Source organism: Cupressus sempervirens, chromosome 11 (genome assembly GCF_028749045.1).
Source record: "Cupressus sempervirens isolate cs-2001-9-10 chromosome 11, ASM2874904v1, whole genome shotgun sequence".
In the NCBI taxonomy this organism is placed as follows: domain Eukaryota; kingdom Viridiplantae; phylum Streptophyta; class Pinopsida; order Cupressales; family Cupressaceae; genus Cupressus; species Cupressus sempervirens.
Window position 1 is genome coordinate 493,779,908 of NC_143128.1, and position 16,794 is coordinate 493,796,701.

The 16,794-nt window shown below is 33.8% G+C and overlaps 1 protein-coding gene and 1 pseudogene across 15 annotated transcripts in view; both read right to left on the bottom strand.

Annotated features, from left to right (window-relative positions):
- Positions 1 to 891, bottom strand: part of LOC149530521 (uncharacterized) — a 212,037-nt gene extending 211,146 nt beyond the window's left edge. For all 15 annotated transcript variants that reach the window (XM_089810558.1, XM_089810550.1, XM_089810561.1 and 12 more), the window contains exon 1: positions 747 to 891. The gene's annotated coding sequence lies outside the window, so the exon portion shown is untranslated. The remainder of the gene's footprint in view (positions 1 to 746) is intronic.
- Positions 892 to 14,726: 13,835 nt separating this feature from the next.
- Positions 14,727 to 15,421, bottom strand: LOC149530524 (stearoyl-[acyl-carrier-protein] 9-desaturase, chloroplastic pseudogene; annotated as a pseudogene).
- Positions 15,422 to 16,794: the final 1,373 nt, after the last annotated feature.

Below are 16,794 nucleotides of genomic sequence, written 5' to 3' on the forward strand. Positions count from 1 at the left end.
CACACTTACCCCACCTATTTCCATGTCAATACTAAACCACTAAGCTAAGGATTTCCTAATTTAAATCTTTGACTGTGAACGCCCATAAGTCCTCCCACAGATCATCATTTCTAAATGGTAACTCTAATGAGTTCAGTCATAATTAAGATCTTTAAATATTGTTAATCAAGGAATTCAGTGACCTCTGTGAGTGCATTTTATTGTACTAAAGAAAGAACACAATCCACAGCCCACAAGCTCGAGTTGAAGAGCATCTCAGAATGCTGAAAAAGTAGTAAAAAGGAGGTAGGACGGAATCCAAACTGATCCTTTAAAAAATAGTATATAGAACAACAGCTCATATCCTAATCAATAACATAAAAATGCATGGCACCAGTCAGTTACAGGGCAGAAGCTCTCACGCGAGGACTTCAAATTGGCTCGTTGATGAACAAGCCAAGATAGCCTCAATCAATTTAGTAACAAATTAGTCGTATATACATAATCCACCCACAGGTAAACATCCTATATATATTCAAACCCTAAAGCTGGTTTGCAGAATAAATAAAAACTCCTAATTTAGATGTCCTATGGGAAAAAATGAACATCAAACATCTAAAAAAGGGTGGAGAGCATTACAGAACTATATTAGAATTTGAATTGATCAAGCATTCAGTTCCCATTAGAACAAAATGGTATTACTGAATATAAAGTAAAAACTTGCAGGTAAGAAACTAATAAAGACGAGTCTGAATTTTGAAGCTTACCGAGATACAGACTTCTGCAAATTATGCCTCCAAATGTAGCTAGTTATTCTGATGGATGGACGGGCTCAAGACTCCCGTTTTATGATTTCGTATTTATATTTAATATTGTTTAGGAAATATTTGAAACAAAAGAATATTTAAAAGATTAGAGTTTGTGGGCTGTGGAATTGTCCAATTTTAAGCATATGCCATGGAAATTATTAGAATTTAGATAAATATTATTGTAATGAGAATTGTTTAATTAATTACTAATAATCGTTGTAATTGATATAAATTATATATGTTTTTTCTATGTAGTAAAAGTTTTATTTTTATTTTTTTAGGTAAATATGTGGAGAGTTTAGAGGTGGAGAGTTTGATAAAGTAATATTAAGAAAATGATCAACCATGGCATCATTTTTTGAAATTTGCTTATAAATGGTGGGAGTTTAGAGAGAGAAAACAAGAGATTAGAGTGACATAGGAAGAGTTAAGTCCACTATAACATGCATGGTATGACATATTCCCATTTTTAAAAATAAGCAAATATAGAAAGTGATGGAAAAAAAGAGGATAAGATGGTCATTGTTAAAAAATAGGTAGTTAATAAAGACATAGATTAAGGTAATTGTAGATTATTATTTTTCTCTTTTCGGTTTATGGAATGACATATAGGATAGTGCTTCCAAAAAAAATTGTTAGGAAAGGAGAATTTTGATTTTGATTTTGGACAGAAAAAATAAATGAAAAGAAAGAAGGTTTTTAAGATTTGGGATAATAAGTTTGGAAAACAATGTATTAAGTGAACTAGAAAAGAAAGAAGATAGTGAAAAATGATGGACTCGCCATAAATATGACTAGAGCAAGTGATTGTTATTACATTAAATAATGAGAGAAGTAGAGAATATTTACATATTATAGAAAATAGGAATCTTGAAATAATAAATTGGATACAAAAATGGAAATAGTGGAAAGAAAATAACTTTAACCAAAGGATGGGGCTTACTATCTAGGACACTATCGCCATGAGCAATCCTTTTCACACACTATCATCCAAGCCTTGTGTTATCATCTAAAAGTTATTTATTTCCTCAGGTTCTAAACCCACCTATACAATAGGAAACAAGGATAATAGATATGAAAGGCTAAGAGATATGAGATGATTCATAAATGAAGAAAATTTATAATATGTATTACTAAGAAAAGACAACGGCAAAGGAGAGAGAAAGGATCCAAGCACTAAATGAATTGATCCTTGAGAAACATGTTTCTAAGAAATAAACATTGGTTGGTACTATATGGGAACTTGTTGAAAATGTCCAATCCCCAAGTTTTTTCTTTTGACCTCCTTAGGAATCCATAAAGAAAAGTACATCTAGGATCAAGAAAATGAAAAAAATTAAATTTATAAGTATAAATCTTTAATCAATGGGGAAGAATACCCTAGTGTGTGTATGAGATAGAGTAAGGGGTCATATTGACCAGTAGTACAATAAAAATTTATAAGTAATAAAGAGATTTTTTTTATATTAAAGTAGTAAAAATGAGGGAGTTGTCCCTTAAGTACAATGCAATAAAAAATTTATTGTGATATTATTATTCAAATAGGAATAAGAAATTACTAAATAGTCTTATCAAAATGGTGTAAAAGAAAGAATTTTGCTCAAGGAATTGTCAACAAAAATGCAATAACATGCAACTTCAACAAGTTACAATAATGGAGGTTTTGTAAAGTAGAGTGCAACCAAAGAGAAAAGATCTCAAGGTTTTCATGTTTTTAGAGTTAATACTCAAAATATTAATTTAACAAAAAAATTATGGAGTATCTAAAGGGTCAAATTTTAGAGTAAAAGGGAAAGGTTTCTCTAGAAGAAGATTAAATGGTTAGGTAAATCCACTATGGTTAGTAAACATATCACCAAGGTACCTATGTTTGATGGAATAAATTATACTTTCTAGAAGAAGAGAATGGAAGATCACATTTGGATTCTATGTGATATGATGTTCTTGATCCTATTAGAAAAATTTATGTTCCTTTAGCATCTAGTGCTCCCTCTGCACTGGATGAAGTTAAAGTACATGAGAATAATGCAAAGATGATGAATACTATCATCGGTAGTTTGGGTGAGTCAAAGTTATTGAAATTCATGGGTTACAATATTGCATTTGGATTCTAGGAGAAGCTTGGAAACATTTATGAAGGATATAGAAAGATCAAGAAAATCGAGTTGTGGAGTCTAAAGAAAAAAAAAATTGAAACTCTGAAAATGTCTAAGGATGAGAACATCAAGGCTTCCTTGCACTAGGTAAATGAAATTTTTAGTTCTATTAGAAACTCCAATAGAACTTCTAGAAGATAATTAAGTACTACTAGAAGTGATGAGGACAATGACTGACTTACAAAACCCTATTGATCATCATCCAACAAAGGCATGATGTGGACGAATAGAGTTTACATGATCTATATGATGTTGTTATAGTATTTGAGCCATTTGAAATTTAGGAGAAATAATGTGAAAATAAAGATGTTTCTTTCAAGGAAATTAAGAATATTGAAGATGAATATGATCTAGATGAGGAAGCAATTTTTGTTAAAAGACTAAAGAAAGGTTTTGGAACATATAAAGGTAAGTTTCCCTTCAAATGTTTTACTTGTGAAAGAGTGGGACACTATGCGACTACATGTCCCTTTAGGGAAGACATGAAAAAAGTTTGATAATGATAAGATAAAATAAATTTATAGACGGTACAACATGATTGTTAGAATAGATAATAGTGATAAGGGAAGAAAACTATTTTTTCCATAATAGAGACCCATTCAGCACAAGATGAAGATTAGAATGACTTAAAGACAAATTTATGGTCTTGGATATCATGGTGGATAATAATGATAGATCTAAAAATTCAAATATTGTAGAAGGAATCATAAATATTTTCTACATGTGAGAGAAGAATCCAAATCCTAGATTAGTCTTTCTAGTTTCTCAAATCAAATTAGAGGTTATAGAAGAGTGTTTGTAAATACTGAAAGTTATGATGGATGAACAATCATTTTTGTTAATATGCAAGGCCTGATAGAGGATGGAGCCAACCAGATATCAGAAACAATCAACTAACAGCTTGTCCAAAGTACACACAAAAGCAAACATAGAATTGCAACTAGAGAGACAAAATAATTCACAAGTTTACTAATTGATTACATAGCTAGCATGATAAAATATACATAACAATATTCAATATGCCTAGTTGTTAGGCCTTTCAGGTTGTGGACAATATAAAAGGGTTACAAGTATGGATCTTAGAGCTTGCATTCTTCTTCTTCAGTTTTCATTCTTATCCCAGAAGATCTTACTACTACTCTCTTTTCCCACAATAAATACAAGTCTTAAATAGCCAACTAGACCACGAGTTATTCAATCAAGCATTTAATTATAATATAGGTCCCACCTTGGAGGTGTGAGTCATAACCCATGTAATGGGCATGAATTGTCCACACGCTCTTGAGGATGGGTCCAAAAATAATCAAGGAGTCAGCTCCCAATCGCATAAGATGCCATGACATCATAAGAAACCATGCCAAAAGATTTAGCACATCTTGTCAGATGAAAACCAAAAGAAATAGAAACTGAAAAGAATGACATAGAACTCAAAGCCCATGATACACCAACTTTTATGCTCTTAGGGTAAGAAATGAAAATAGGTCCTCAACAAGATATTGACTGCACACAACACAAAACTCTAAGCAACAATGTCTACTCCACAAACAATATACTGATACAGAAAGCAATAAATGTTTTTGGTTGATGCAAGATTTCTCGTTGAATCAAGATGTTCCTACATCAAACACCTGAGGTAAGTAAAGAATTGATTCCCACAATAGGTAACCTTGATGCTCTATTTTGAATTATAAAGATCTCAACTTGTGTTATCCTTGAACTATCCTCAACGTATTTATCTGATGTAATGCCTAATAGAGAATGGAGCCAATCAAAGATAAGAACCAATCACCCAACAACATTCCTAGAGTACACACAGAAGCAAATATAAAATTGAAGCCAAATAGACAACATAATTCACAATTTTACTAGTTGATTATACAACTAGCATGATAAGATATATGTAACAATACCCAATATAAAATATATGTAACAATATCCAATATGCTTGGTTGTGAGGCCTTCTGAGTTGCAACCAATGCAAAAGGGTTACAAGTACAAAGCTAAGAGCTCACCTTCTTATTCCTCTAGTTTCCTTGTTATCCAAGAATCTTTCTTGCTACTACTCTCCTTTCTTACAACAAATCCAAGTCTTAAACAACCCACTAGACCACAAGTCGGTCAGTCAAGAATTTAACTACAATATAGGTCATGCCTTAGAGGTGGAAATCATAACCCAAGTAATGGGCATTAATTATTCATGTGCTCTTAAAGATTGGTCCAAACACAATCAAGGAGTCGGCTCCCAATAATGCAAGATGCCATGTCATCATAAGAAATTGTACCAAAATAAATAACACTCGTCACTCAATGAAAATTGTAGGAAAAATGGCACAAAACTCAAAGCATATGTCACATCAAATTTTGTGCTCTTAGGGTGAGGACTAAAAATAGGTCCTCAATAAGATACTAACCATGCACAACACAAAACTCTTAATAGAAATGGCTACTCTATGAACACCAGACTGGTACATAAAGCAATAAATGTTTTTGGGTGATGCAAGATTGCTCATTGACCCAAGATTCTCCTACATCAGACACCTAGAGTAAGTAAAGAACTTATTTCCACATCAAGTAACCTTGGTCCTCTATCCTGAATCATAAAGATCCAACTCGTCTTATCCATGAACTATCCTCAACTATTATATCTTTCCACTAAACAAGGTATTCCGTGTCATCTTTTCCTTTGGTACTCTTACTTACTCTGTTATCCAAAGCCTTCTCAATGTTGTTATCCTTCTTCTTGGGATAATCTAGGTTATCTTTTAGCTCCTCATATGCTTCAGGAATACTAAAAGATGTTTGCAATATTGAATATAGGTGAAACATCCATGTCTTTTGGTAATTCAACTTCAAAAGAATTTTTATTGTCAAACTTCCTTAGGATCTTAGAAGGAGCAAACTCCATCATCTTTAGCTTACTATAGGTACCAACTAGAAATTTATTTTCCTTCAAATGAACCATTACTTCATCTCCAACCTCAAAATATTTATGTCTCCTTCCTTTAGATGCTCTCTATTTATACTCAAGCTTACTATCCTCCATATTCTTCTTTACTTCCTCATGCAAAGTCTTCATGAAATCTACAAATTCCTCTTCTTCAACACTTCTCTTTATCTCAACATCCAAATCTCTCAATTCAGTAGCTCCTTTAGGATTCAAACATTTAATAGTCTTAAAAAATCTCTTCTTGGTATTTCTATTCATATAATTTTTATATGTGAACTTTGGTTGTGCTAAAATGAAATCTTAATCAGTGGGCTTATCCCCAACTAAACATATCATCAAATTACCCAAACTTCTATTCACAACATTTTTTTGTCCATCTATTTATGAATTTAATGTAGAACTAAACTTCACCTTTGTATCTAATTTCTTTAAAAGTTTCCTCCAGAAATGACCAATAAACTTAGTATCTCTATCTGAAACAATAGTCCTAGAAACCCATGTAATCTTACTATCTCCTTAAAGAATGATCCAACCGCATATACTACATCAAATATCTTCTTACAAGGTATGAAATGAGCATTTTTGAAAATCTACAAACCACTACCAGAATAGCAGCATTACCTCTCAAAGTTCTAGGCAAACCAAGAATGAATTGCATATTGATACCTTCCCAAGGCTTATTCAGTAAAGGTAGTGAATACAATCCCAAATTTTGTCTAGTTCCTTTTGATGTTTGACAAATTCTACAACTTCTAACCATCTTTTGTACATCCTTATAAATTTGAGGCCTAAAATACTTGTCAAAGATACACTTCACTATTTCAACAATTCTAAAATGTCCAACAAGTACTCCACTATGTTTCTCTTTAATGATTTTATCCCTCATAGATCCTTTAGGTATGCACAATTGAGTTCCTTTAAACAAAATGTCTTCCTAAATGAAGTAATTAGTCCACTTACTTTGATCACTCATCATTTGATTCTTAAAATCTTTCCAGGGTTATGCAAAATCAAGATTAGATCCATACAAATGTTTCAAATCATCAAAGCCAAGTAGCTTAATTCTCATTTCTGTCAACAAATTCCTTCTTCTAATTAGAGCATCAACAACTTTATTTGACTATTCACTCTTATTTTTCAACACAAAAAATTTATGGGAATTTATTCCACCCACTTCATGTGTCTCTTATTCAACTTATTCTAGATTCCCAAATATTGCAAGGCTTTATGTTTAGTGTACAACACAAAATATTTAGGCATCAAATAATGTATCCACTTCTTCAAAGATTTAACAACAACATAGAATTCTTGATCATAAACTGAATATATTTTCTTAGCATCATTCCACTTCTCACTATAGAAAGCTATAGGTCTTCCTTCTTGACTCAAAATAGCTCCAATGTCACTTCTGCTAGCATCACAATCAACTTGAAAAACTTTATTGAAATTAGGTAAATCAAGTGTAAGCAATTCTACAACATTTTGTTTTAATATTTTAAAACTCTTGTGCACTCCATGTTTCCACTTGAATTTTTTATTATCTCCTATCATATTTTATGTCATAGCATTACATATAGAACTAAATTGTTTGATGAAATTCCTATAGAAACTTGACAATCCATGAAATGATCTAACTTCTCCAACATTCTCAAGTATAGGCCAATCAAGAATAACTTTTACCTTTTCAGGATCCATCTTCAAACCATCAGCTAAAATCACAAAACCAAGGTACACAATTTCTTCCTTCATAAAAGAACATTTCTTCAAATTGATCAATGATGTTTCTTCCTTCAATCTCCACAAAACTTGTCTAATATGCTCAAGGTATTCATCTTCAATTCAGAATGTCATCAAGATATACAATCACAAACTTAGCTTATAATTTCTTCAATACATCATTCATCGATCTCATGAAAGTACTAGATGCATTAGCTAAACCAAAAGGTATAACCAACCATTCACACAATCCTTCATTTGTCTTAAAATTAGTTTTCCATTCATCCCCTTCTCTGATTTTGATATGGTGATAGCTACTTTTCAAATCAATCTTTGTAAAATACTTTTCTCCACTCAAAAAATTCATTATGTCATCCACTGTAGGCAAGGGAAACCTATACTTCACTATTATCTTGTTTATAGTTCTAGAATCAGTGCACATTCCCCATTCTTTATTCTTTTTGGGTGCCAATATAGAAGGTACAACACAAGGACTCAAACTTTATCTAGTCAAACCCTTTTCAAGTAGTTCTTGCACTTGTATATTCAATTCAACATTTTTAGTAGGTGTCAATCTATGTGGTACTTTATTAGGAAAATTAGCTCTAGGTATCAAATTCATATAGTGACTAATACTTCTCAAAGGAGGTAAAGATACATTATCAGAGATAATGTCTTAATAGTCAACTAGAAAAGGTTTAATCTTAGGTGAATGCTCAATTTCATCTTGTTTCTTAGTCTTTCTAGGAATCAAAGAAAATTAAACATTATGCTCCTTTATATCTTAAACAAACTAATTACCTTTAACCAAACATAATCTTACTATAGTACAATGATTTTTATCAGGTTTTTCTATTGAAGGCAACAATATTTGCTTCTTTCTATCAACACAAATAGTGTAGTGATTTAATCTACCATTATGCAAAGATTGTCTATCATACTGCCAAGGTCTACTCAACAAAATATGACAACAATCCATAGGCATAATATTACACAAGACTTCATCATAATAATTCCCAATTTTGAATTTAACAAGGCATGGTTCACTTACAAGTAATTTAAGCTCCTTCTGGATCCAAGAAACATAATAAGGCTTAGGATGCCTCAAACTATACAACTATAACTTGTTAACCAGCTCCTTGGATGCCAAGTTATCTGAACTCCCATTGTCAATGATTACTTTGCAACATTTTTTCTAGTCATCTTAAACTTAGTCTTGAATAATTTTTTTTCTCAAAATAGGTCCTTAATCAATTTCCTCATTCCACAAGATTCTTCTCAACATTAGATTCTCACCATGCTCAAGTTCATTAGGTTTCTCAACAACTTCTTCATAAGCCAAAGTATTTCTATTGTTAGAAATGCTTTAGAATAACTAAGAGGGGGAGGGGGGGTGTAAATTAGTTACTCAAGGTCCAATGTCCTATTCAAACTTTTCTCTAAGTATAGTGTGCCCATTCAACCATTTATTCATCTAAGCTTTAACTTTTCTAATCAGCAAGTTATTGTAAATCAACATGCAAGCATAACACATAAGAAATCAACACATAACATAGTGATTTATGTGGAAACCCATTTTGGGAAAAACCACCAGTAATATGCTACTCAATTCTCACTCTTCTAAAGTGATGCCCTATGAAAGGTCTGCCATGTTAAAGGCTTACAACACAAGGTCAAATGTGACCTTGTTAGAGGATTTAAACACCCTGTTAGAAGTGGGCTTGGTTAAAGGACTTTAGAACATTCACTTGGAATGCCACCCTGTTAAAGGATTTACAAATGCCTATTAAACCAACCTAAGTCCATAGGATTTTCAGATCTAATACAATTTATAGAGAGTATTAGAAAATCTTGACCTGATTACAACATACAACTTATCTTGTAGATCTCAGATCACTTCTCAGCTCATACTCTTGCCTAGCCTTCAATCTCTGCAACTCTGACAGCTTGCCCTCCTTCCAAGCTTTGTCTCCTTGAGTCTCCATGCTCAATGTACTAGTGCAATCATCTCTTCATGACCACTTGTAGAAGTAGATCCTTTGTGCTCTTCCTTCTCTAGATGTCTTCTCCTTGACACCCTTCTAACCATTTCGCAGTTTGGCTCTTTAGCAGCAACAGTATCAAGAGCTCTTTGTCCTTAAATAAAAGTCTTGGAGTCCTTTTCCCACTCGATTCTTCCATTCTTTAATTTCAATTTGTATGGATTAGGCAGGATTCATTGCATCTAACCCATATTTCATTTTCTCTAGGAACTTCTTGAATAATCCTTTAGAATTTGCCCAAAAATGGTTTACATAGAATTATATGCCACCAACTCATCATCCTTATCTTCCAACTCGTTCACAAAATTCAAGATAATCACTTTGTTGGCTTAGATTTGACAAATCTTCGCCATTTGAAATAATACAGTAGCTTGGCACTATTGAAATACTAGTGCTCAGCACATACTGTGTTACTCAACATCAACTGTGTTTTTTTCTGATGGTCGGCACCTGAAGATCACTCGGCACCAACTAAGAATTTTTTGATGCTTGGCACCTAATCTTCACTCGGCACCTGAAGATCACTCGGCACATACTAGAGTTTCCTGTTATTCAGCTCCAACTAAGAATTTTCTCGGCTCCAACTAACTTGCTTGGCACCCACTAATGATCTTAGTTTAAGCTTTGCAGTCAACCTTGTTACAACTTCTTCCTCCAATATTTCTAAGTGTGACCAACCTCTGTATCTTTGAGTATGCTATCAATACATCATTCAACCATTGACTTAACTAATCCTTGCACTTTATTTTAACATCATAACTCAACCTTTCCCTTAGGTTCTCTTGTTACATCTTGTTGATCAAATCCTCTTCATCAATCAGCTAAGTGATAGTACTTGGATCTTATAAGAAAATGGCATTCCTACAAGTAGCAAGTTTGACATCAATGAAAAAACAATGATTGAAAACAACAATATTCCTTCTTTACAACAATTTGCCTCTTTGATCTTCAACGATGAGCTTTTCAATCAGATTTCCAACAATCTCCCTCTTTGGCATTAATGGCAAACCAAACTGATCAACCATCAGACTAAACTATTTAACCAAATGCTAACTAGGTCAGAATAGTAAGTCAAATGCCAAAAAGTAAATTGTATCTTCACATTTCGTTCTATTGTTCTGATTGCTTCATTTCTGCTTGTCCCTCTTTGCTGCTACCTCCTTGCACTTTATTTTTCTCCCTCTGTATTACTCATCTTATGCTATTATGATCAACATCTCCCTCTATCTTCTTTTGATAAGTATCTCACAACTTCTCCTGTTGATCAATTTCTTGCTATTTCTCCCTCTTTGACAACAATGCCAAAGACATATTAGCATCTTAGTATGTAGGTGTAGCTTATGCAAGTTCATTCAATTTCTCCCTCTGTCACCTTGCTTGTGACTATTTTGGAATTTCAATACTTCTACTACTTTAGGCATGAGTCCTAAAGTAAATTTCCTATGCATCAATGTGTAAAATCTTCAACAATCAGCTCATTTAATGCAGGGCATTCTTGCTTTTGTTTCAAGTAGCCTTGGCTAGGGGTATTACCCCTAACTTTTCTCTAAGATAGTCAAAAGCATCTTTAGGTAGCACTTTTGTGAAGATATCAACAATCTATTCCTTTGAGCTAACATATTCCATCTTCACTTGTTTGTCTTCCACCAACTCTCTTACATAGTGATACTTGATTGCAATATGCTTGGTTTTAGCATGCATTACAATGTTCTTTGATATGTTGAGAGCACTTGTCTTATCACAATAAAGTATCACAGGCTCAGTTACCTCTTCCTTCATACCTTGCAATAAATGTTTGATCTGTACTATATTGGTGTAATTTATATCTGTTGACTGTGAGGTGCAGCTTTGCTTTTTACTAGTCCATGTAATCAACCTTTTTCCCAAGAAAAGTGCTCGTCCATTGATGTTTTTTTTATCATTAATGTTACCTCCCCAATCTACATTAGTGTAGACTCTCAGTTCAAAATTTTCACTCCTCTTGTAGTCCAAACCAAAGTCATCAATTCCTTTGAGGTACCTCAGTATTCTCTTTACTACCATTAAGTGATTTTCTCTTGGATTTGTAGAAAATCTTGCCACTATTCCAATAGTCAATGCAATGTTTGGTCTACTATGTACAGCATATTACAGCTTTCTAATCATTGATCTATACAATGTCTGGTTTACTTCAGTAGACTCACCATTCTTGGATAGCTTATGTCCATTTGCCATTGGTGTACTAACTAGTTTTGACTCTTCTAACCCAAATGTTTTGAGTATCTCCTTGATGTATTTGGATTGGGTCACAAATATGCCATGCTTCAATTGATGTACTTGTAATCCAAAAAAGAATTTGATTTCTCCAAACATTGACATCTCAAATTCATGCTTCATTTGATAAAAAAAAATCTTTGCATAGAACATCTTTTCCTCCAAATATTATATCATCAACAAAGATTTTTGATATCTTTATCTTTTTTAGCTTTGATGTACAAGTTGTTGTTTTCATCTGTTCTCTCAAATCCTATCTTCACAAGATATTTGTGCAACCTCTCATACCATGCTCTAGGTGCTTGCTTTAATCCATAAAGTTCTTTGTTCAGTTTGCAGACCATGTCCTTGTTCTTCTTATCAACAAATCCCTCTAGTTGTTTTGTGTAGACTTCCTCTTCTAGTATACCATTCAAAAAAGTAGACTTCACATCCATCTGATACATTTTGAAACCTTTGTATGTAGCATATGCAAGTAATATTCTTACTCCTTCCATTCTTGCAATAGGGGCACATGTTTCCCCATAATCAAGTCCTTCTTGTGCATAACCTTTGCAAACTAGTCTAGCTTTGTTTCTTGTTATCTCACCATTCTCATCAAGTTCATTTCTAAACACCCATTTGCTACCAATCACATTCTTATCAGCTAGTCTAGGAACTAAGGTCCATGTTTTGTTCTTCTCAATCTGATCTATCTCCTCTTCCATGGCTTTATACTAGTCATCATCTTGTAGTTCATCTTTCACTATTTTAGGTTCAACCTTGCTCAGCAGACATGATTCATTCCTGAGTTTATTCCTTGTCATTGGTCTGCAATCCTTGTCACCAATGATTTGATCTACAGGGTGATGTCTTCTCACATACTTGGCTAATCTTGGTTATGTCCTTCTTTCCATGTTGGATCCTTCAACTTCATAGTCATTTTTCTCTTCTTCATCTGGCACTTCATCATTCCTTTCATGTATTATACTATTTTTAGAACCATAATGTGCATTTTCTACATTCTATAGCTCGGCTTCTGAATGTAGTTCAACATTCACAGGTTGAGACTCAACAAATACTAAATTTTTTTGTTGATTCCCAACTTGATTCATAGCATTTTCTTCAACAACCATTCCTTCATAGAAGTATACAAAGGAGTTGCAATCCTTTGATTGCTTGGACTGATCAACTTGAATTTTTGCATGCTCATCAAAATTTACATTTGCACTCTCCACAATCTTGTTAGTGTTAGTGTTCAAACACTTATATGCCTTACTTCTAGTGGAGTATTCAAGGAATATGCCTTCATCATTTTTTGCATCAATCTTGCCATTTCTAGTATCTTTATGAATATAGCATTTACAACCAAATACTTTGAAATGTTTAACATTAGGTGAGTGACCAAACCATAATTCAAAAGGTGTTGCATTTTGTTGGTAAATAGATTGTCCTTCTTCTTTTCCTCTTTTTATGTGCCCAAACTTATAATGAAGAACAACTTTACACAACAGTTGGGAAATTGTTTCTAAGAATATCTAGTTTCCCTCTAAATTGAGGTACAACTCCCTATGTAAATGATATTCAATGAATTATGTTTTATCTCTAATTCCTATTGCGGGGTATGTTCTTAACCAGAGAACAACAAAGGCAAAACCAAGCTAATCCTATCTAGGACTAACTCAGGCAGATTTAGATTCTAATCCTATCCAATTTTAGGAACTCACACATCCTATGACCTCCCAACATTGGTAATGCAAGAATGCTATTTGTTATGCAAATGCAATGACATGAGATGAAACATGAAGATTGAACATTCAAACCTTTGCAATAGGATCAGTTGACAGTACTCTGATCTATCTCCCAATCACCATTTGACCAAGAATACAAGAAAGTGCTCAAAACTGATCATAACAATACTCCAATTAAAATTAATCAGAAAAGTGTTGCCCAAATACTCTGATTCATAACAAAACCTTTCCTTGTTTTAAACACAGATACAATACTCTGATCATATTTTCTTGTAGACTATAGCCAAACCTATTATAAATTGAACATTAATCTCAATACATGAATGAAATTACATAAATTAAACGTGCTCTCTCCTCCATTCTAGCTCTCTGACTATATGTAGAAAAGGGAAGCACCTGGATAGTAAAGAATTGACACCAAGCATGATTGTCTCTGCAATCTCCCTTCATACCAAAAATTTGTCGACCCTCAATACTGAGTTTCCTACAACATTTATAGAATTTCCTTACAATCCATAGAGTTCCCAGGAACTCATGATCTTCCATCTTCTCTGAATACCAAAAATCAAGAGACAATATATTGTGAAAATGCAAGGAATATGGATCAAGTCGATCCTATATTTTCACTTCCTCATAAAGGAAACTGAACAATCATTTTACTGTTTAAAACTTTGAATCAGGATATGAATATCAAGCTACCGTTTATTACAAAATATAGACTTTCAATGCCTCTATGCCTCTGAAAAGTCGTTGAACCATATTCTATATTATGATCTCTTGGTGTCACTTCAGATCTAGAAAATAATGTCCCATCCTTTGGGGAATGATAAGGAATGAAGCACATTACAACAGGATGTTTCTTAGCTGTCATGATAGAAAGTTCCCATACTGCAAAACTGGAGCATTTGAGGGTGATAACTCACCCAAAAGTTGAGCATGGAAAACATGAATATCAAAAGACCAATATGTTACAAGAATATAATATTGGCATATATCCATCACCATAGGCCTTCCCAAGAGAGCCCTTCGAGAAAGTGAAATGAACAGACTTTCACCAACAGACAGGAACTTGGAGATAGCATGCCACATCTTCCCTAGTTACTGCTTCTTCGTGCAATAGTTGAAAAATGTTCAAAAAAATTATCATCATGCCTATCTTACATCAAATGGGCTAGCATAGAAATCTTCTTTCGTATCATGTCTTCAAAAGCTATGACCGTACCATCAAGATCAATCTCAAACAACTTCTTAACTATTTTAGTATATGCAGTCTCGTGGCGCTTCTCATCTGCAGCAATACTTCCACATATTTGAGCTAGTTCGAAATCACCATGATCTTTGGTAGATCTTGCAGTATTACCATGCGATATGAACATTGCCCTCTCTTGGAAAGATGTGTGCAGAAGCCAAAAAAAAGGACTATTTTTTGTTCGAGGATCCATTCCTAATCCAATGAGATATTGTATGGTCTTTTCAATTTGTCTCATGTCCACACGGCCACACAAGTAAAGATACTTATGGAGAAGATCACCATGTCTGTTCTCTTCAGTTGTCCACATACGAGTCCACACAGCCCAAGATGTGGGACTGGCACTGCTCTCATCTTGCACCCCATCTAAAGTGTTAAGCATACTCTGATAAGTCGGTGATGCTTCCTCGGTAATCATATCTCTTACTATAAAAACTAAGTAATCATCCATTAATTCACGAGAGACTCTTTTACGTCATTGAAAAAGGCCTCAGAAGCAGGATCGGGCAAAGAGTCTTGTGTTTGCCAAGAATTCTCGATGGGTTTATCATGATCTTTGGGATTCACAAACTCTGCGACTCCAAAATCTTTAGCAATCACAAACTTCATGGGATCAATGTCAATGCCAATAACACGTGAATCACTTGTTGTTTTGGCACCCTCTGCCACTGCAAGATCAATTGTACCAAGACCAAATATTGCAACAATTGATCTAGCTTCCATTTTTTTTGTATTCCAAACCACTCCAAGACCTGCATTTTGAGATCTTAGAATCATTTCTTAGGATTTCTACAAGTTGTCTCCATTCAAGATCTTCGCTGGCCTTGTGACTGTTGCCATCTTGGGGATCAAGTCTAGACATATTCTTCAACTATTTTTAAAAAGAATCTATATCATGCATGAAATAGGCTGGCAGGTTTTTTGAAAATCTGGTGCAAAAATCATCTTGGATGGGCTAATTTGGGCATCTTTATGCAAATAGGGCTTCTTGGTGTTCTTCACAATCAATTCCAATTGAATGGGCGATGCCTTTGGGAGAACCCACAATTTTAGTTGTCACAGAAAGTGGGTTTACATTTACATTCATGCCTATCATGAATGGGATGTGAGGGTCCTTCAAAATTGGTTCATTTATCAGTGGTCTTTCTATCAAATGAATTGTGCACATTCCCCGTACCTTTCCTTTAAGATAACCACTGTCCTGACCACATGGGCATTTCAAAAATGATTCAAATATATCTTCCACTACCTTTGAGTGTCTCTATGAGTCAAGCCATTTAACATGTGTGGCCTAATGGCCATTACCATGAATCCTCTGTGGTATGTCGTTCACCATTGACAAATCTGTTATTATTTACTTGAACTTACTAATAACCAGATTCCTTCAGGAAGGCTTCCTATTTAACAATTTGCATGAATTTCCATTGACATCTTGTTGAAATTGAGAAGCTAATCTTGATATCCTTTGACCAATCCTTACATTCAGGAAGCGAAGGCAAAATAACCACAATTTTAGTTTAATGCCATATTGTGCAAAAATCCATGATTGGATAGGTTTTGTCAAACATACTACGGTTGCCCTCATTCATCAAAATACATTACCCTTGAATTGGGATCACGAACTTGTTGGTGGAGAGATAGACTCGAGTTGACCTCCGACCTTCTGTGGTATTCATGTTCTGATCTCAGAACATGTGAATCTATTGGTTGATTTACATTAGAATCATGTTGACATTTTGTCAAAGAATTCATAGACATTCCTTGCTCGAGACTCATTTATTTTCAAATGAGCTTTTTCCTTGCGTGCATCGGTTGCGATACTGTGGCTATGAAATGTCCAAGATCTCGTTCTATCTGTTGGGATATTGTATTCTTTATAAATGATTAGCATAATATTGTATTAATCATATGAG